This window comes from Cupressus sempervirens, chromosome 9 (assembly GCF_028749045.1).
Source record: "Cupressus sempervirens isolate cs-2001-9-10 chromosome 9, ASM2874904v1, whole genome shotgun sequence".
In the NCBI taxonomy this organism is placed as follows: domain Eukaryota; kingdom Viridiplantae; phylum Streptophyta; class Pinopsida; order Cupressales; family Cupressaceae; genus Cupressus; species Cupressus sempervirens.
Window position 1 is genome coordinate 413233173 of NC_143126.1, and position 23592 is coordinate 413256764.

At 35.8% G+C, this 23592-nt stretch overlaps 1 protein-coding gene across 2 annotated transcripts in view; it reads left to right on the forward strand.

Annotated features, from left to right (window-relative positions):
* LOC149539057 (ARM repeat superfamily protein) overlaps positions 1-23592 on the forward strand; it is a 373217-nt gene that overhangs the window by 283116 nt on the left and 66509 nt on the right. The window lies entirely within an intron of this gene.

Below are 23592 nucleotides of genomic sequence, written 5' to 3' on the forward strand. Positions count from 1 at the left end.
AACTTATTTGTTGAGTAAGGCCATGTTCGCGTCCACCAATCTATATTAGTTGAAATATTTTGTTGCCTCAATCAATATTCCTCTTCTCTGGAGCATTACAACTTTATCTACCTTTTTTTTTTGGTTCTCAATCTGCTGGTTTGAGTGAGAGTCACTTCGCTGATGTGCATTTGGATATTAACAAGTCATCCTAATATTGTATTCAATTGCAAGAAGACATTGCAAAAACCATTTATTTTCTTGTCCTTTTTTAAAATTGCACATAAATGCAAAGTGGCTCTTTTTGTGTTTTCCCTCACCCCCACTATTGTGTTTTACTTTTTCTTTGGAATTCCAGATGTGTGAGCCATGTGCTTTGCCTAAACCTTGTGAATCTTTGTTCTATAGCTGGCAAAATGTCTGATATTATAAGTGGACGAAGAGAGTAATATCTCCCACCTTCACAACTCAATGGATTTGTAGTTTTGTGCAAATTGAAAGAATTGGGATCCAATCAAGTTTTTATGCTTTGTGCTACAGCCCCTTTTTGCAATTGGACCTGGTGAAGATTCCTTGGGGATGATCCATTTAGTGATACTGTTGCTGTTGATGAAGTTAATATAGATGTATCCTACCCATTGATTGAATATGTTTCCTATTTGTTTTTCATCAAGGATTCTGTAAAATATTACTTCACGAGTATTTCACAAATTGACCTGTTGCAAGCACATCTATTGCACAGGTTACTTTTATTACCATTGACATTTGAGAAATCCAAAAACCATTATCCCATCAAGTCTTTTTATCCTAATGCTTTAAACCACCCTTTTTAAGCCATGCTTCTGATTAGAAATACAAGTTTTTTTAAAGCACTAGTCATGGTCCTTGAATTGTACATATTCTTTATAATGTCCTTTATTCAAACTAATTATCCCACAAAGATGAAGTTGAACTTTTATAAGCAGTCAAGTGGAAGTAGAAGGCCTCAGATATCGTATGTTGTCGATATCGAGAAGGTTCGTGTCAGGATGTATGTCATTAGTATCGGGAAGGTTCGTGTCAAGATGTATGTTGTTGGTATCGGGAAGGTTCGTGTCGAGATGTATGTTGTCGGTATCGGGAAGGTTCGTGTTAGGATGTATGTCGTCAGTATCGAAAAGGTTTGTGTCAAGATGTATGTCGTTGGTATCGGGAAGGTTCGTGTCAAGATGTATGTAGTCGGTATGAGGAAAGTTCTTATCTTGTAGCTGACATGTTGTATGTGGCTGACGGACACCTTCGAGAAGGTTCCTCAGGATGTATATATACTCGCCTTGGGGATCAGTGTAATCATCATCAGAAGCATAATGTAATATCTTTGGCATAAGCGAATAATATAAGGAAGTTTTGTTCTCCTTTATTGTCTGTGTGCATGATTCATTCACCCAGTACAGTAAACATTAATGATTTTTTTAATTGCCATCGGATATTGCATTCGTTTTAGTCAATATGGTTGCTATTTTTGTGCATTTTAATTCACCAACTTCCAACACTTGACAACAATGAATCTTGACTCTAAAATGCATTTCTTTTAGAGGACTGAGTCAAGATTCAAAATCTATATAAGTCTCTTCTTCAGTCATTTCTAAATCAGAAAGTCTTCTTGGATTTATTTTAGATTTTGCATTGAGATTTGAAGAGACTTCTTTCTTTTCTTTTTGTCGAAAAGATGTAAGATTTTTTGTGAATATCGTAGGGCAAAGTTCTTTATATGTTTGTTCTTTAATTTTTGTTTGCAAATCTCTTCATCTCATTTTTAGAAGCATTTGTTTTATATATGATATATGGTCCTTCTATCTTCTCTCTTATTTCTCCAAGCTGCATAGGCAAGTGTTTCATCGTGCTTGTATATGTAGTTGGGATTTTAAATCCCATTCTTGAATAAAATTATGACGAAAAGCAAAGACACTTTGCAACATGCTTTTGCATCCGAAAAGCCCACTTTCATGCTTACACACTCTTTTTTCACTTGTTATATCGCTTGCTTATGATGAAAACATAATCCATTATAAGTAAATATATGTTGTACATTTTCCATGCATTCTTCATGCATAAAGTTTGCTGCCCACACATGTTATCACCCTCCAAAAATCCGTTTTTGAGTTTTCCCATCATATAAGCACCCATTTTCAGCTCAAATTTATTTGTACATTTGCTCTCCCAAAAGTTTCTAGCCATCCTCCATATACAATGCTCTCAAAAAATCCTGTTTTTGAGTTTTTCCCTTATTTGAAGAGTTGGTTTTGCCTAAAATCCTTTTCCCTTTGTTGCTCAAAGGCCTTCTACTTATGTCCTATACGCTTTAGAATGCAAAGTTCAAGCTCAAAAGACCATTTTATGGCTTTTACTAGTCACTAAAGATTGACAATACACAAAAAAAGTGATGAAAGATGGAATGGTTGTGGGCATAGAATGCTTTCAAGATAGAGATGGAAAGAAACAAATGTGTTTTTTGAGAAATAACCACCATTGTACTGCAGAATGAGCAAGGATGCAAGTTCCTATTCAAGATCAAGATGCTTCCACCAAATCTGAGCATGTTTACCGTACGGTAAATAAATTAATGCACACAGACAATAGAACAGAACAACAGAACTCCTTTTATTATTTGCATGTGCCAAAGATATTACATTATGCTTCGTTAGATGATTACAATGATTTCCCACGGTGTACATATACCATTTCAAAGAATCTTCTCGAAGGGGTCCATCGGCTACCTATTGGCTACAAACTATTCACCGAGGATGTCAGCTACAAAATACAATAGCTACCGATGACATCAACCCGTTAGCTACACAATGTTCACTGACGACATGAACCCATCAGCTACAAAATATTTACTGACGACATCATCCCCCCAAAAGAAAAAGTCGTCTTCGGACGACAATTACAAATTATTCAAGACAAACTAACAAAACAGAATACATTAACTAACTAACTACAACAAGATAGATCTGTTTTTGTCACATCTTTTTCACATTCGTCCCATCCCTGCACCAAACTGGTCTCCAAACTACAATGCATCTAAAGCCTCTGCTAACACAGTACTATCTCCTTAGTCAAGCTAACCTGGTTAGCCACCCGTGCCGCTTTCTTTGCTTCCAACTCTAGGTACATTGATCCAAGTGTCGTTGTACTGCCTTCAACTGGATGATCAACTCCTTTCGAGCTCTTCATGCATCCACCAAGACAGCTTCATGGCCAACACCTACTCCAAGTGCCTCAAAGCATATCACCCCTCTCGAAAGGTTTGCTCTATTGTTTTCTCCACCTCCGGTATATAGACACTGCATGCTTGCAGTAGCTCCACGTCTCATCAACTGGTCAGACTTTCCACGACTGATAACCGCAATGACTGGAGGTCTAGGGGGCAATGCCCCTAGCAGGGTCGAGTGACAGCGCCCCCGCGGGGTCCTAGGGCAGCGCCCCAAGCGTGCTCCTATCACGATACAAGGCACATTACATTATGCTTGGTTAAATCATTACAATGATTACCCGAAGGGTGTATATATACCATTCTGAAGAACCTTCCCAAAGAGGTCTATCGGCTACAAACTATTCACTGACGACGTCGGCTACACAATACAATAGCTACCGATGACATCAACCTGTCGGCTACACAATGTTTACCGACGACATTAACTTGTCAGCTATAGAATATTTACCGACAACAAAGCACATCAATCGTAAAGCATCCTTGTAGCAAGCATAAGACTTCTTAGCTTTGTTGCATTACGGAAATTGAATTTGAGGAGCCCTTCATTTTTTGATGTCCTTTATATTATGAGATTAGAGGGAGGTTCTATTTCCTCTTCAAGGAGGCATGGTCTCTTGCCACCTTTTTTAGATATGTAGGCTAGAGGTGCTTTTCCCTTTTATTTCTAGGAAGCCATTAAACTTTGAGACCACACACTCCAACGCCTACATCTTGCGACTCCACCCTATCAACTCATCACTTTATTCTTCACAAGGCTTCTTTAAGCGGACGGTACCAAGTGTCATCTGGGCTCAACCTCTTATTTGGGATCTTTGAAGCCTAGGATAGGCTCCTATCTACGACAACCTTCCTTTTCTAGGATCACTGTAAAGCGACCTAGGTCTCTAATTGGTCATATTGCTTATCCTTTAGTTTAGTATTGCTTATCCTTTAGTTTAGAAGTTTTCATAGTTGTTTGGAACCCTTAACTGGGTTCAAGAGGGTTTCTTTTCCTTTGGACCCTTCTCTTTGTTTTTATTTCTATTGTTGCTTTCTTCTTAGGGCACTATTTGGGGTCCCTGCTGCAAGTTGGTCCCCTTTTGTTGTTCTTGGAAGTCCCTTTGACCCTTTGTGGTCTTTTGTTGGACATTAATAAAATTATCTTATCTTATCTACTACACACATTTTTGCCTCTTGCCCTGATACTACTCTGTTGCATCCTGCTCAACTTTTCTTCAGCCTTCAGAGCACTTTGATAGGCCTCTTCTATGCTCTACAATCTAAGCAAAGTAGTATCATCTTGAATGGAGATATGTAGACCATTCAAATATCTAGACACTTGTTATATTTCATTGTCAACAAGGCTTTCTCTTTTACTTAATCTTTATAATTCTTCTAGGTATTTTTTCACACTTGCTTCGCTTTCATTTAAATTCTATAACTTCTTGAATAGACTTACATGATAGTTTGTAGGCGAAAACTTTGCTTTCAATTTGGTGACCATCCTATCTTGTGACCTTATTTTCTCCGTTCCTCTTTACCATCTTTCACTTTGCAAACATTTCCACCATAGGGCTGCATGCCCTTTCCATTTTGTAGAAGCATATTTTACCTTCCTATCCTCCTCTATGCCTTCAAATCAAAGTATATCTCCATTTCAAAGATCCAATACAACAATTCATCTGAATCCAAATTACCATTATAATTTGGAGGGTCTGAATAGGGTTTTGCATCGACTCAAGCTATGGCTGAAATGAACCTTTCTTCTCCTTGTTCGATCTTTGATTGTGCATCTCCTTCTAGTACCTTAACCTTTTCTTCATCTCCACTGACATCCTCCACATGAACATGTCTATGTTGTTCTATCTCAATGGCTTCAAGCCTAGCCATCATTCTTCAAAACATCTCCATTATTGTGGTGAATACTTCTTTGTGCACCCCTCTTCCTCTACCATGTCCTCTTTCTGCCATTATAGGCAAGTTCTTTGCAGCTGCAAGTCTTCTCCCTTTTTCCACTTACCCACAACAAAATCTTTTTTTAGAATTTTGTATCTCATAACACTTTCAGTTCACAACATGCTCTAATACCACTTAGAGTAGTCATGGCGAGGATAAGCCCAAAGATGGAGCAATATTCACAACCAAAAAATTAATTAATGTAAGACAAACACAAAAAAGAAAAGGTTCCTTTAATTTCATAATTGGGATCCAATTAGAATATATCAAACAAAGTTCAACCTAGTATAGAATAGAAAGCCACTTCCCCTCCAATGGTAATCACTAATCACAACAATGTTTTGCTCTCTTAGATTCTCTTTTGTGTTCTTTACCACTTTTTTCTCACAGGCATCTTCACCCCTTTCTCCCATTGCCAACTATTTAATACTTGTCTTTATATGTTAGGGAGATAGTTAACAATAAATCTTCACGATGAAAGCTCAACGGTCAAGCAAACAAACCAAGAAACCTTATCCAAAAGGAAAGGACTATTGGCGAAAATCCAAAAATGTCTCCTCAATCCCTAATGGATTAACTATCGGATGTCAATGAGAGACATTCCAAGTCTCTTCATCTATTGAAGGACCATCGACCATCAGGGTGACACTTCCCAATCTCTTCGTTTTTTAATGAAGAACCATTGATCGTCAAGGTGAGACTTCTGAAGTCTCTTTAATCTCCAACAAAGAAGAAAGAAGAACCATTAGCCATCGGGAAGAGACTTTTCAAGGCTCTTTGATCTTTGATAATACTAGGCCAATGGAGACTTCTTCAATTTGAGGACATTTCAAGACTTATTGATCTACTGCAAATACAGGACAAAGATCAGAATCACACTCAGATGACACTCCAAATTGGGGCAAACAAACCACAACTAAACAACAATAAAAAAAATACCATCAACAGAAATGGACATTTATACAATTGATGCGGATAACTAATATGGTCGATATGATTTTGCATTACACTGATAAGCATGAATTCTAGTGCACACTGATGTATACGACATGGGCTTATGCGATACTGATATCACTTTCCAAGTATGATTACTACTTTTATGCAATGCACTCCTGTTCTATTCATTTTCACACTCTAAACTAATGTAAAAAAACTTAGACTCAACCATATTTCAGCAGACCCATTGTTTTTGAAATTATTCAGTACTGCCAAAAACTCAGTGAAAAATTTGGCAATAAATCGACCCTTTTATTATTCATATGAAAATATATAGTTTTTGAAAATATTCTTAGAACACACACACACCTAGACACCAAATTTGTAGAATATATACTGATTTGAAATATCCACCACATATTAATCAAAGTTCTGAGTTAAATACATTGCAATTAAAACTTAGCAGATTAACATAGGATCGTATACCTAAAAGCAAGTACGAGGTATGAATAAAAATAAGTTCAATACATATACAAGTCAAAACTCTTTGAAAATACAACTTTGAATACATGTTAAGTTTAAGTTTCAGTATCAATGAAAACTAGAAGTAGAAATCATAAATTGTATCTGCGCCTAAAGCTCAAAAAGAGGTCTTTGTTACTGTGTGAGTGGTGTTAAAGTAGTTGCAGCATCTTTAATGGGTGCCTAAATAGGTGCCACGACAGAAGCCTGTGATGGATGACCAAGCTCACGTTCTTCCTCACATGCTGCCACTTCTATATCCTAGTCATTTGCCTCCATCTAAAAATCAGCCAGCTGCTCATCAGTCAAGAAAGGATCCATGTGCACATTTACACCATCAAGAGGAGCAACCCAATCTATTAAATATAGATCAATCTCGTCCAAATGAAGTGCTTGAAATGAAGCTTGCCCTTGTACCTTCTTTTTGTGCAATCAAAGATTGTACCCACATAAACCAAGACTAGGTGCTTCTGAGAATCCATAGCATGTTCTAAAAAATACTCCAGTTTCGCTTGCAACCAGAAGCACTGCAAGGCTGCGATAATGATTAGATGGCAAGCTTTTGAAGATCAGGTGTTGTGACACCATAATCTTTCCACCACATATCTGCAAGTATAAAAAAACCATTAATAATGTGGTGAAGAGTCCAATAAACTTAATAAGTGAAATAAATGGTATAGTAAAACTTAAGGTATGTTCTTGTTTACCTGGCTAGAGGTTGTATCTCCTACATTTACAACTAGATATTTCCTCTTGTAGCTCTGTAGTTGATCAAGTACAAGGTCTCAAAGGTCCATATCAACAACCAATCTATATACATTGTCCATGCCAGCCTGAACCATTGCATCTGCATTGAAAGTGTTGGAAAAGTAAAACTTAGGGTTCAAGTAGTTTGCAACAACGTGAATATGTTGATGAGTTGTTAGTTCCACCTATAATTGATTATGTTTCATATGGGTCTATATTTGGTCTCATTTAACCTATACAAGTGTTGAGTGGCCTCTTTGGCCCTATCGATGGCCTCATAAAGATACCACATGTGGTTTTTGTCCCCATCCATCATTCATAGAACCCTCACCAACAGTTCTGACACCTAGACATAAACAATTATACACAAATCAGCGAATTGCAATATTTGAAAATTAAATAAGAAATCATCAATCAAGGTTTGGAAACTTATGTTGATGATCTTCTCATTAGCTTGCCAAATCTAATATTAAACATATCCTTCACAGCCTTCTCCATTTTAGGCTGCTTGGCATAAGGACTTTCCTACCATTTCTCACTCGAAGACATCCACCTCAAGTTTGGCAATGTGGTTAATATGCTCTGCAAGGTGAGGAAATTAGTAGTAAAGCGTATGACCCTCAATCATATGAGATCCTTACCATAAGTATACTCCCTTGTAAGACTCAGGACTTGTGTGTAGTTGAAGATGTATTTTCTGATATTCCTTCCATCTTCAACCACCTCCACCTAATTCAGTTTCCCTAGGTCCTCAAGAAGCAAGTCAAGAAAAATAAGAGGCCCAAAATAATGTGGATTCCTAGCCATCAGAAGTCTACCAGCTGCCACATATGCAATCACATTATCTGTCACAATCTTGATTACATTACTCACTCCCACTTCCACCACCACTACGTCACCCATCATGTTGCACAAATTCTTTTCATTTTTTACTTGATCGAAGGCATCAACTGATTTTGGAAATACTATCTATCTTTCTAAAGCAACTAGAAAGTTGATGAGCGTCCTATTTATGCCACTATCCACCCATCGAATATATTAGTGCAAACTCTCTATTCACAAACTCTTCATTTCTCTTCCATAAATTCTTGAATTCCTTGGACCTCATCTTGTAAACATGGACCACTCATCTCATAAAGAGTTGGGGGCTTGAACCCCTTACCAGAAACGATCATTGCAGTGATCAATTGATCCCAGTATGGACAAAATTTGGTATTAAAGGGAATATTGTTTCAGTGCCATATTCTTGTATTTGTCACCCTTGCCTTCGCATGCATCTCTTTATTCCATACAATTTCTTTCAATTCAGCTTTATCACTAGGAACATGGAACCCAAAAGTGTAATATATACTGCCGAAATTTCTTGATCCTCATATCTATGGACCCATGGAAGAAGCCCCTACACCTGTTTGTGACCCTGTAGAACTAAAACTCCCCAGTGGGGCTACCATGGCTTCTGATTTCCTCTTTTTTGGTACCTTCTTTTGTGACTATGCTTTAAGGCTTGCCAAAGCTTCTCTTGTATCCTCTTCCAGATAGCCACCACACACTATAACCTCATTGCATGAAATCTTTGCGAGATGATATTTCAATTGGCTTATGCCCCCACTCATCTCTTTGGGGCAATAGTTACATTTGCCATCTCCTCGCTTTGGTCCTAGTGCCCCATGTTTCCATAAAGGGTCCCTCTTTCTGTCACCAACCATTTTCTATAGGTACTGACACTGTATTTGCAAGTACATGGACAAACGATCAAATATTTGATAAGTTTGAGATCAAACATATATGACAATGTTAAACTAACTTTATCTATACATTTTTAAAATGCAAATCAGATATTATATACAAGTAATATAAAATTTGGTTTGAAATGTTTATATAGATCTAAATACAAACTCTAAACATAATTACTTAAGTAAATTTCTATAAGTATTTTATAAATTACATATATATATTGTTATTATAGTTTAATTTTTACATATGTAAAATTGTAAATATGTTTAAAAAATTAGAATTAGCGAAGAATTGCGAAAAAATCAGGGCAGTCGTATTTTCAAAAAAACAAAAGGAAAAACCCTAGCTTTGATCACTAGAAAGGCAGCACTTTGCAAGCGCATTCCAAGGATCAACACCGGTTTTCATTGACAAATAAAGACCCGCGGAGAGCTGATTATGCGATTGAGACTACCAACAGTTTCTCCATTCTGGAGAAATTCAAAGATAAACAACAACAGAGCCATCAAAGACAGCAAGGAACAAGTTTACACTGTAGAGCAGTAAATTCCATAACCAAAAGTGCACCATTTTCATCATGCCGACCAGGTAGTTTCGGATCTCAGTGTTTTTCACCATTGATAGTTTAGAAAACCAGTTTAGGGTTTTCAATTTGACCAAATATGCCCAATCACATTGGCGCGAAATTTCATCAAATCTTGTTAGTTTAGATCTTCATGCTTCTGCTGAATCGCTTCATCCAGGTAGGTCTAGGTTTATTCCATCTCCTAAAATTGCCTCCTCTAGTTCATATATTCCACCTCATCGTCGTTCTGCTATTACATTTGCTCGCTCTTCGTTAAACCCTAAGCGGCATCGTGATTCCAAGCCTTCGTCAAAACACGAAGATAATTTTTATAATTATTTCCAGTAAAGAAGTCGAAGATTCTTGGCTTGAATGTCAAAGCATAGGAATTTTGTGGTTTGGAATGGCTATAAGAAAGATCTTCCCCTTTTCTCTGATTGGCTAGGAGAGAATTGCGATGAACAGGTAAGTATTTTTCACTTTTTAGATAGAATTCTCTACTTGCATTGTTTGGATGAGTCTGTTAAAAAAGAGTTTATTTTAGTATCTTAATGCTTCTTCAAAGGTCATGTTGTTAAATTTATAGAATGGTCCCCTGATTTTAAAGTAGAAGGGTTAGACTGTATGATTCCAACCTAGTTTAATATTCCATCTTTACCTCTGGAGCTTCTCCCAATAGACATACTTAAGTCTTTAGGATCTGCTTTGGGAGAGCTTATAGATATTGATTCTTCATTTCAGTGCTTTAATAATGTAAAAATTCTTGTCAAAACCAAGTTTAATCAGTCATCACAGATACAAAGGAAAGTAAGAACAAATAAAGCCACATATGATCTAACATTGCAAACCTTTGAAGGTAATATATCAGAAATTTTAAGATTGGATGGCAATAACAAAATCAGATTTAAGACACTTCCTCTCACCTCAAATTTCAATAGTAAATTCCCATGGATGAGAGTTATGAGGAAAAGAAGGAATCAAGAGTTGCTGGATCAGAACATTGCTACATCTTCTTATGAGAAGTTTGAGGTTTAGACAGAACCTTTCTGCACAAACGGGTCAGACAAGGGAAAGATAGGCGAATCTCCAGCAGGAAAAGTCAAGCTTAAATCAGTAATTGTGGCACATCATAAGAAAAACTCAGAATTTACAAAAGAGGATAAGTCTAAAAGGAAACAGAGAGTTAAAGGGAAAGAAAAAACTTCAAAAAATAATATGGGACAGTGTTTGACAGAAGAATCTGACATAGCCAGTAAAAATAGTGGAAGCAAAGAATTACAAAATTTGCAGCAACAATTGCCATGCAAGGAAAAAGAAATGGAAAATTTAAATCCCTTGTCAGACTAGCAAAAGATGCTTGGCTCCCCTCTTAATGTAGTGTCTATAGAAGTTGAAGTGAACCTTTCACTCGAAGATGGTAAAGACAAAGTTATTTCAAGGTCACAGCAAGCAGAGGAAACATGGGACAATAAAGAAAACAACATAGAAGGTATAGAAAGTTCAATGTTATTTAAATCAAACACAAAAAAGGCAGAAAAATATCAAACTCAGAATGATATGAGCAAGATGAAACATTGCCAGGTGCAGAAGTAGTTACCTAAAGACAAAGAAGCTACTTCGGTTTCTCATAGATTATATAAGTTTTGGCATACTCCAACAGCCTCAATAAGTTCTCCATTCACACCTATTAGCTATCAAAAGGATAAAGAAAAAGCAGATAAGGCTCTTATAGAGGAAGTTCAAGATTTCCTAAATAAAGATATTCTCTTGGATTCAGAAGTAGAAAACTTGAGTACATCTAAATTAGAAGAAGATAGTCTTAAATTACTAACGGATGAATTAATTCAGGTATTCAGTTTTGAGAATATCCATAAAAGTTCTGAAGCTCACAAGAAAGATTTAATACAGAGGATTCTTAAATTAGGAGGTAATAATTATACTTGTGAAGACGTGAGAAGAGATCTTCTAATCATTGAGAACAAGGATATTATTATGAGTCATTCCACAATTAAAGAGCAGGGAACAGGTACAGAGCAGAATGATAAAGGTAAAAGTAATGACTACAAAACAAACTCAATTGCAGATTTGGAAAATCATCCTGCTCTAATAAATTAGATTTTAAGAGAACTGGAAACTGAAGAAACTGAAAGGAATTCTAGTAACAAGAATGCTACTGTTCAGAATGCAGAAATTAATTTAGACTAACTTGGGATTCAAATGAACCAAGAAGGTCTTAAATCTCCTAAATGTGGCAAATTGAAAGGCAAAAGAGGAAGAAGATCCTTAAAGGAACTCAGGAAAGCAGATGGGCTCAGCAATTGGGAAGGGGAAGGGCCTTCCCGAGGAATCATGAAGATCACAACATGGAATGCTAGGGGTCTTAATACCCCTAGCAGAAAAAGGTTACTAAAACAGAACTTTAAAATTTTTGAATCTAATATTATTTTAATTCAAAAAACAAAACTAAATAAGATATAATGGGATAAATTAGATAAAATATTAGGTCTATGGAAGTCTATCTTTCAAGAGTCAGTAGGGGCTTCAGGGGATCTTTTGGAACCCCAGTAAGGTCTCCAGTGACATTCTATATGGTAGCAATAACTGGATTAGTGGTAGTATACAGAGTTTAAAATCAGATCTTAAGTTTCTTCTCATTAATGTTTATGGTCCTATAAGCAATATAGGCAAAAAAATAGTTTGGGAAGATATCACCAAATTTATGAATAATTTTAAGTGATCTGTTTTTAGTAGGTGGAGACTTTAATACGATTCTAAATAGTAACGAAAAAGTAGGCGGTAGTCAACAAATCTCTCAAGCATCCAAAGATTTCAAAGAATGGTGTGACACCAATAACATGATTGATATCCTGATCAGCAATGGGAGTTTCACATGGAAGAATAGGAAGGATTTCTCTTACATTGTCGAAAAACTAGATAGTTTCTTGATTAAAGGCTATCTGGATGTTAATAATTTGAATTTTCATTCTTCCATGTTACCAATTGTGGGGTCGGATCATTACCCGATTAGATTCTAATTCTCAGAGCCGCATAAACTTGCCAAGAATCCATTTAAATGTGAAAAAATGTGGTTTCTAGACCCTAGTTTCATCAATAATATAAAAGTATGGTGGGCACATGACAACTTTGAAGGCTCAAAGATGTTCGTTTTTGTCACCAAATTGAAAATGCTTAAGGAACGGATTCTCAGGTGGAATAAGGAACACTTTAATAATATCTTTAAAGAAAAATTAGATATAGAAAAGCAGCTAAAGGATTTAAACTTAGAAGTTTTTAAGAAAGGTATGAACAATGACAGTTATTTGCTAGAAAAGGAACTATTAGCAAAGCAGGAGGAGATTCTATCTAAAGAAGAAACCTTTTGGAGACAAAAATCTTGAGAGTGATGGTTAGAGGAAGGTGATAGAAATACAAAATACTTTCACAATTCCACTCTATAAAACAGATCAAAAAGTAAAATATCCAGTATTAAAAACCACTTGGGCATCTTAACTGACAAACCAAGTGAAATAGCGAATACATTCGTCGAATACTTTCAGAATATCTTAAACAATTGTGAGGGATCAAATAGAGCAGCGCAAGATGAACTTCTCAAAGTAATCCCAAAAATAGTGACAACTGAAGATAATAGAGCAGCGCAAGATGAACTTCTCAAAGTAATCCCAAAAATAGTGACAACTGAAGATAATAAGGTTCTAAACAAACCCATTACTTTGGAAGAGGTCAAGTCAATAGTTTTCAACATGAATCTTGATAAATCACCTGGCCTAGATGGTTTTCAGGCATTCTTTTTTCAAAAATGTTGGAATATCATTGGTATAGATCTCTGGAAAGCAATTGAAGCATCTAGGAATGTTGGGGCTCTTTTATCAGAGATCAATCACTCTTTTCTTACTTTGATTCCTAAAAAGTCGGAACCTAAGACCCCAGGTGACTTTAGACTGATCGCACTTTGTAACACTATTTACAAAATATATTCTAAGGTTTTAGCAAATATACTTAAGGCTATTCTTCTAAAGGTAATCTCGGAAGAACAAACATGTTTTGTTCTGGGCAGATCCATTCTTGATGGCATCATCACCATTCAAGAAACTATCCACTCTGCCTGCAAGAACAAAGAAGCCTACATGGTTATGAAACTAGATATTCAAAAAGCACACAATATGGTCAATTGGCAGTTCCTATGCAAGGTTCTTGAAGCTTTTGGTTCTCCCATCAGTGGATCAATCTTATTTTTAAATTCATATCATCCCCCAAAATCTCGGTCCTTATTAATGGAACTCCTGAAGGTTTTTATGATATATCTAGAGGTATCAAACAAGGAGATCCATTGTCTCCTTTTCTTTACATCATCATGGCCGAGGCCTTCGAGAGAGCAGTGGTTGATGCTTATAAGAATCAAAAGATTTCAGGCATCACCGTTACAATAAATATGCCCAACATCACACATCAACAATATGCTGGCGAAAAAAAATTCCCGAAGACAGATGATGAGGAGAAGAAATTGGAGAAGAATAAAGACTTCTTTGATGTGCAACAGGTTAAAGATATTTGGCGTGATGTGCTTGGCTGTATCCGTGATGTGCTTGGCTATATGAGGAGAAGAAATTGGAGAAGAATGGAGACTTCTTTGATGTGCAACAGATTAAAGATATTTGGCGTGATGTGCTTGGTTGTATCTGTGAGTACTTTATCCTTGATGGTAGGAATAAAAGAGTGCACAAATTCCACTTTGTCTTTCTTAATCATTTTAGGTATAAGGACAGAATTTCCTTCCCTTTCTATTTGCATTTCTCTTTGCTTCAAAGCTTGTATGTCCATAGAAAGAAAGAGTCACGACCCATTTTACATGAAGGTCTGATACTGCTCATAGAGGGTTTTTGTAAAAATAAATCCATTGCTTCATCTCCCTCCACTGGCAAACATAAGGATTCTCAGTCCATAAAATGTAGAATTGATGAGAATGTTAAAGAGAAAGTTAAGGCAAAATTGAAACCCTCTAGCTCTCGAAGACAAATTGTTGAAGAGGATTCTGAGGCAGAGAGTACTGAACGCTCAGATAAAGATGTCCCAGAGGAAGAGGAAGGGACGGATGTTGGGGAGTTTAGCTCTAACCTAGAAGGTTATCTGGAAACGAAAGGAAAAAATGAGAAAGGGAAAAAGGAAGAAACAACTAAGGATAACTCAGAACAGAGCAAGTCTGATAATGAGGGTACTCAAACTGTGTCCGGGGGAGGTGATAAAGATAAAGACAATTTAATTGATGATCCAGCCATTATGAGTGAGGAAAACATGGGGAAGGCTTCCACTCCTGCAAAGGAGACTGAGGGACAAAATAAGGAGGCCCCTAGTCAACATGACCCTGTGGAGACTGGAGAGGAGCTGTTGGATGGGGAGGAACAAATTGATAAAGTTGTGTCTCCGCCACATGCCATTGCTGAAGATGTGAGTGACTCCTCGGAGAGGGAAACCAAGCTTTCCTTCCTACATTTTTCCGAACTTAAAGCTGATTCTTTCCTCTAAGTCGATTCTTGGATTTATAATGAAATAATGGGGTTGAAGAAGAAAGTGGAAACTTTGCAACATAACCAGGAGGCTGACCAAGCTATCATCAAACACTTGGAGGTGCAAATGGGAGACATCCCAAAAAAACTTAAGGATTATGAGGAGAATCTTAGAATGCTTATCAAGGAAAGTGGAACAAAAATGGAGCAAGTTACTTCAAGCATCTATGTTCTTGTGGCACACCTGGGCAAAAGAGCAAATGAAGGAACCATATCTTCGGAGGGTCCTAGCAAGAGGACAAGACAAAGTTCGAGGAAGAAAGCCTTGATTGTTGCTGCTTCTTCGGCCGCTAACTCCATCCAAGATACGGCTATGATTGGTAAGGAGGCAGTTAAGATGATCATGGAACTGCAATAGTTTCTTTGGGTCTTCTTTACTGGTTGGGTTCCTGTTCAGGTCCTTTTTACTGGTTGTTACATCTGGTTCCTGTGTTTGGTCTTGTTTCCTGGTTTTTTAGTTTAATACTGTATTGGAGGTTCCAAGTCCTTGTAAAACTTGGGTACTTTAATTGGACTATGTAAGTGGTTTCAGGTCCCTAAAAAGCCTAATTTTGGTGCTGCTTCTAGTAGGTTTAAGGACTCTTTTCTTGATGGCTGTCTTGCTTTTTCCTTTTTGAGGATGTGAAAGGGTTTTGGGGTCCCTTCAAAACCTATTTTTACCGTAATCTAAAACAATATGCTGGCGACACTATTTTGCTTGGCAAAAGTACAACGGCTGAGGCCTTTGATCTAAGAAACATTATTAAATCCTACATGGAAGCTTCAGGTGAGAAAGTGAATGAGTCTAAATCTGAGATCTGAGATCTATTTCATTAATACAAGACTTGAAATGGAACTAGAGATCTGCAAGATCATGGGTTACAAAAAGGGGAGCTTTCCATGTAAGTACCTGGGTATTGCATTAGAGAAAGGTTTGAAAACCAGTAAAGTCTGGTGCAACATCCTAGATAAGATGAATTCAAGGCTTGGGAGTTGGAAGGACAAATGGTTGACTAAGGCTAGAAAAAGTATAAAGATCAGATCAATTTTATCTACCATTCCAACATACCCACTATCTTGTCTTCCTCTACCCAAGCGGCTTCTTCTCAAATTCGAATCTAAACTCAGGAATTTTCTGTGGAATGATTGTGAAGAAGATAAAAAGTTGGCGCTCATCAAATGGGAGAATATTTGTAAACCTAAAGATATGGGTGAGTTAGGGATTAAGAATTTACAATGGCAAAACGAAGCCTTAAGTGCCAAATTAATTTGGCATCTTTATAAGGAAAGAGATAAGAAATGGGCTAAGATTCTTTACAATAAATATCTTAATGTGGATGATCCTCTTTCGACTTTTAGGATGAAAAATTACCCAAAGGTTCTGAGAGTTGGAATTTTATGATAAGATGTCGCCATTGGGTTTGTAAGCATCTGACTTGGGATGTAGGTAAGGGCAATGAGGCTTTATTTTGAGAAGATTCTTGGGATGGGCATCCCCCACTTATTCATAGTTCTTTTCCTAAGGATCTCAAAGTAAAATTAATTAACTTGTGGGGAAGCAAAGTTTGTGATTACAAGATAGAGGTTAATTTCTAAAAATAAATCAAGATGGATGTGGAAATCTTTGGATGGTTTGGGTTTGGACTCAGCTGCGACTAAAGCTTTCGAAAAGATATCAGTTGATAGGAGGATTAAGCAATCAGAGAGGAAAGATGAACTTATATGGACAGCATCAAATGATGTGTAGTGTGAAAAACGGTTATAAAGGATTGATTCATTCTCAAAAATGGGACAAAGTGGATATTCCTCTTAAACTCTGCTGGGATTTTGCATGCCTTCTAAAGGCAGGATTCTTTCTATGGATGGCTTCTCAAAAAAGAATCCTAACTACTGATAGGTTACGTAAAATTGGTTTTCAAGGTCCATTGAGATGCGAGTTATGTAAACAAAGTAGTGAAGACTCTGATTATCTTTTATTCAGTTGTCCATTCTCCCAAAGATGTTGGGAATGGCTTAAATTAATGTTAGGTTGGTCTACGCCTTAAACAAAAACTTTCTTTGATCTGCTCAAAGGATGGCCTTCAAATTTGGTTAATGGAATTTATAATAAACTATGGAATATTTGCCCCTCCATTATGGCATGGGAAATTTGGAAGGAAAGGAATCGACACATTTTCAAAACATAGAAATGTAGCTTGAAGAGTTAATTTAAAGATAGAAGCAAGCATAGTTGAAACAGTTAATTCGCACCTAAGAAATGCTCGGTTAGAAGAAGGATCCTTTTCTTTTGGGATGGTCAAATGAAAAAGAATTGGTCAAAATTGATCAATCCCCCTTTTCTCTATGTCAAGAAAAGCAAGGAGGCTAGAAAAAATTGCATATGGACCCCGCCTTCGAAAGGTTGGGCGAAACTCAATTTTGACGATGCGGCCAGAGGCAACCCAAGTACGATAGGTATTGTTTGTATCATTAATGATGACACTAGTGATTGGATAGCCAAAAAGCCATGTCGATTCAACCAACATCCAACAATCTGGCAGAATTAGAGGCTTTGGACCATGGTTTGCAATTGTGTCATCAGTTAGGACTCTCCAATGTTATAATAGAAGGTGACTCAGATTATTTTGAACGCTATTAGAAAACGTTCTACCCCAAATTGGGTCCTTAACTCTAAGTTACAAAAAGTGTTGGCTCTGCTTGATCAATTTGAAGATAGTAGGATTTGTCATATCTTTCAAGAAGCCAATCAGAAGACTGATTATTTAGCAAATTTGGGGGCCGATGGAGTCAATTCCTTGGTCTTTAATGTTGATCCTTCTATTCCTAGATCTTAGTTTATGTTATCTATTTTGTTTACTTGATCTTTCATCCCTTTTCAATCTTTTTTCCTTCTTTATTCATAATTATTAAGATATATACATATATACATATGTATGTATGTATAGATAGATACATATATATGTATGTATACATAGATACATATATATATATGTATGTATGTATGTATGTATGTATGTATAGATATTTATTCATTAGTTTGTATTCGCATTAATTCCCTTTTTTATGGCTCCTATTTCTTTGGTTTTTTCTCTTTATATCTTTGTATTGTTTCTTTCGGTTCTCTTTTCAATTACATATCATCATTTCGGGGGATGGCAATTAATTGCCCTTGTTTCTACTCCTAGTATTGAATTTTTCCCCTATTATTTATCATTATTTGGCATTTATATCTTGCTCATGTCTAGGTTTGTGGTTGATTTTATTAGCTATTGTCATGATGGGCTTCTAGATTCTTTGTTTGCTCCTATCTTCACCTAGTGTCGCTATCTATAGTTTTCAACTAATCTTTTCCGTCTCTGCAAATGGATTCCAATATTTGTGTTTATCATACCACCGAAAATCATACTTTGGCTTTCCTTGGCAATCTCAAATCGGAAAGATAGAATAGACTTCTTAATCCGATAGATGACATGACCAGGATCACTGTTACCAGGGCCATCAGGGAGGGGGGTTTTGATTATAGGTCTTCATGGAGGACAAACAGTGACATTATTGGCTCATTTATTGGGTGTTTGGCGAGAGCGAAGGTTGAACCAGGGGACATTGTTAGATTATGCTATGATATCTTAGATCCAATGTGGAGAAAGGGGCTTGAGCAGTTAGTTTACAACATAGATGATAAACTTCACATATCGCTCCTGGAGAAATACATGAATCTCCCGCTAGGGTCACCAAAACTAGAGAAAGCATATTGGCGTCCGTCCTTGATTATCAGAGAAAATCTGGCTTTCTACCGACAATGGCCCAAGATGGAGGCAAGCATTCAATTTCTGCTATGGTGGAGAAGGATTGTTGGGGATGAGAGAAAAGATTGGCTAACAAACTATCTTAACCTGTTCAATGCATATATACAGCCTGGACTGGTATTCGATAACCTCAATGCCCTTAATTTCTGCATGCCGAACTCCGAAAAAACTAGCAGGGCTAAATTTGACTTTGAATTCCCTCCAAATTTCTTGGTTGAGAAGCCGAACGATATTCCGAAGGTCATCATGGTGTACTAGAAGTAAGTGGTTTATTGGATGATCTGTAATGTCCATTAAATGGAACTATCCTAAAATGTGGGTACAACTGCTACAGTTTATTATTCTTTCACTGTCTAGTATTACAATTGAATTGAATGATGGAGGATTATACCCATTTTGTCTTGCTATTTTGAATCTCTTATATATATATTCCTTTCTTAATTCCTTTTGTATATAAATATACCTTGTCCTTTAATTCCTTCTCTCTTGAATTCATATTGTGGAGAGTCAGCCTCTTCTTAATATGTTCTCTTTGACTAGGTGTATGACACCATGCTCAACTATGTAGTGATATGGAGGTTATTTTTAGATTTACATAATGGTATAATGATTTCCGTGTATACTCATCTTGTGTAACCTCATGTAGTAACTTTCCATTAATGTGCTTGCCCATATATTTCTTTATTGCATCGATGATTCACTTACTATGAAAGGCTGATTGGTGAATGCCTCTCTAGGTCCATTGTTTGTTATTGGTGATCACTGTTAGTGATCGAGGAAACTATTTCCATATGGAGTGTTAAATATTTTCCCTCTATTGTTGTCGGTGGGAATTTTTTATGATGATTCTTTATATTTAATCTACATATGCTTCACCCTGTACACCTTTTGGTTGGCTTTGATACACACTGACTTATATTACTATCCATGTGTATTTATCTTCTTTGTTATAAATTCTAGAGTAGGTGTCAATGCTTCAATGAGTTTATTTGGATGCTTAATTAATGGTATTGTTTATCGATGATCGAATAATATTCTTTCCAAGACTGAATGAATCCCAAATTGCTTAACTTCATCTTGTGCATATGAATTATTTCTCTGTTATATTCGTGCAATTACATTACATCTTGTTAATGACTTTGTCCATATGTATTACTCCTTCGGTTTCTTCCATATCTTCTTCGCAGTAGTTACCAAAGCGGGTATCTATCTATGGTCTATCAAACTGTCTTGATGAATCTACTGTCAATGATTGTATTGAATGCCCTATGCCTAAAATAGTTGCATAGGTATTCACTAATGACGATTTACTCAAATTATATATTCCTATTTGGATCTTCGTCCTCTATGTTCTCTGAATTTTATTTCAAACTGCCATGTATCTGTATTTGAAGTGTGGTTCCCTTCTGATGGTGCTGAAATAGTATAATAAATATGATAGTCATTTTACTGATAATTAGACTTCTTGATTTAATCATTCCTATTCAAGCGACATTCCTCCCTCCTTGACTTGAGTTGCTTAAATGGCCAGAAATACATTGGAATGGATGAGATTATTTGAGCTAGAAATCTTCCTTTGTCACTTTTTGGATGCTTTGACTCATTTCCTTTCCAATGTAGTTCACTATTCTTTGTCCTCTGATGCCCGAATACTATCATACTTCCTTATCCAGTCCTCCTCCTTCCTCTTCGATCACTCGTTTCATATATAGGTGATACCTATGGGAGGAAAGTTGTAACTATTGGATCAGTTGTATTTCATTGATTTAATTTATAAATTTTATAGTTATGTGGATAGCCGAGTACTAGCTATTGATTAGATTAAGTTTTATATTTAACTATATAATGGTACTATATTATGTGAAGATATATTATCTGTATGCAATATTTTAATATATTCATACTATTATAATGTTTATGTATTATGACACTAATTATTATTATATATCAAATTTAATCATAATATTTTATTATATATTTATGTTATTAAATTATTATATATGATTCATTACTATACTTTGATATGAATATATATTAAAATTATAATATTTATACTTAAGAATATGATTATATATATATATATATAGTTGTCTAAGAGAAATTTGATTTAAATCTATTTCATCTTTAGTTTAAAGGATATAGCTTATTTATATCTCAATAAATACTCATTCAATATATTTTAATTAATTATTATTTTATTCTATTTATTGATTATATATTGATCGATATATATTATGTGTTACTAATCTCCTTAAAAATAATTATAATTTATTATTATTTATAAAATATGGGGACATGACAATCCACCCTTCCTCAAATTGCTTGTCCTCAAGCAATGCGATGCTTCAGTCTAAATGGCTACTATGAATCGAATGATCCTAAAATGTTAGTACAAACTTCAAGTGAGAAGTGTAATATATTTACAAATATAAATTTATAGAATCAAAAGACTATAATTTTCAAATAAAATTCCTAAGAGTAAATCAAAGATGAAACTTATCTAGATTGTAATGCAACACTTGTGATGTCCTCCGTTAAGTGTAGTTTTGTTCTTGGATGAGTAAGTCTTCAGAGATGTAGGTTTTTTGTCTTAATTCCTTTGTAGGAATCTTAGCATTCATTAGAATGTCCTCTTACTTCAATACTCATAGAGGATGCCTTTGATCCAACCTTGGCAGAACGTCCTTAGTCTTAACACTTGCTAAGAATGTTCACGATGCTCAATATGCCTTAAGAATGTCCTTACTTTTTGATAGTCATTGAGAAAGTCCTTGATTCTTGGCAATCACTAAGAAACATAGACTAGGATATATGAAAACATAAACATGTACAATATATATATATATATATATGAAGACACAATGCAGACACGAAGTATACACATTAATGCATGAAGACATGATGCAGCCACGAAGCATACACATGTTAGACCTGCATAACATGATAGTACTTCAAAACCATGATAAGAATATATTCAATCTTGTAAGTCATTAACTTATAAGATCCTAATTCCCAATTTAAACCCTTCTTAAGGAGAAGTTGTGATCAAATGCTTAGCTCCTAGGGGAGTGCTTCCTAGAGATCTAATTAATAGAACAGCTCTCCACTAAGCATCATCTTCTCACGATGCTTCTCTTTAAGACCTTATGGATAATCAATCTTGATATATCCATTCTTCCTAAGAGGGAGCACTTCCTCCTCCTAGGCCTTATGGATACCCACTTTGGGTGTATCCATCCTTACATATGCATATGATTTTCCTTAACAGTATGAACTGTCCTTTAGAGAATACTTGACTCCCTGCCTCACTTCTTTAAGAGTATTCAATTATAGAATATCTTGTGAAGTCATTCAGAGAGGTTAGCTCTCTGCCTTAATTCCATGTTAGGAATTATAACATTCAATTTAGAATGTCCTTGCTTTAATCTTTATTTCCGATTATATGGATTCATTGCCAATTTAAATGATGATCATCTACAGCCATGTGGCAAAAGCTCTCTATACCTTAATGCTTTTGGTTCCATATATCTGCCATTTAAAATAAATGATTCTACTTATTGTTTCTTACCGGATGGTCTATCTCTTCAACACTATTGTTTTATTTCTCTTTCTATTTTCTGACTGTTCATATCTTCTTCCATATACCTTTGATGACTATTTTTTTTCCTTATATGCTGATCATTGTTTTCAGATTCGCCCTACAGGATGGCAAGATCATGCTTTGATACCACTGTAATGTCCCTTAGTTGGAACTATCCTAAAATGTGGGTACAACTGCTACAGTTTATTATTCTTTCGCTGTCTAATATTACAATTGAATTGAATGATGGAAGATTATACCCATTTTGTCTTGCTATTTTAAATGTCTTATATATATTCCTTTCTTAATTCCTTTTGTAGATAAATATACCTTGTCCTTTAATTCCTTCTCTCTTGAATTCATATTGTGGATAGTCAGCCTCTTCTTAATATGTTCTCTTTGACTAGGTGTATGATACCATGCTCAACTATGTAGTGATATGGAGGTTATTTTTAGATTTACATAATGGTATAATGATTTCCGTGTATACTCATCTTGTGTAACCTCATGTAGTAACTTTCCATTAATGTGCTTGCCCATATATTTCTTTATTGCATCGATGATTCACTCACTATGAAAGGCTGATTGGTGAATGCCTCTCTAGGTCCATTGTTTGTTATTGGTGATCACTGTTAGTGATCGAGGAAACTATTTCAATATGGAGTGTTAAATATTTTCCCTCTATTGTTGTCGGATGGGATTTTTGATGATGATTCTTTATATTTAATCTGCATATGCTTCAACCTGTACACTTGTTGGCTGGCTTTGATACACACTGACTTATATTACTATCCATGTGTATTTATCTTCTTTGTTGTAAATTTTGAAGTAGGTGTCAATGCTTCAATGAGTTGATTTGGATGCTTAATTAATGGTATTATTTATCTATGATCGAATAATATTCTTTCCAAGACTGAATGAATCCCAAACTGCTTAACTTCATCTTGTGCATATGAATTATTTCTCTGTTA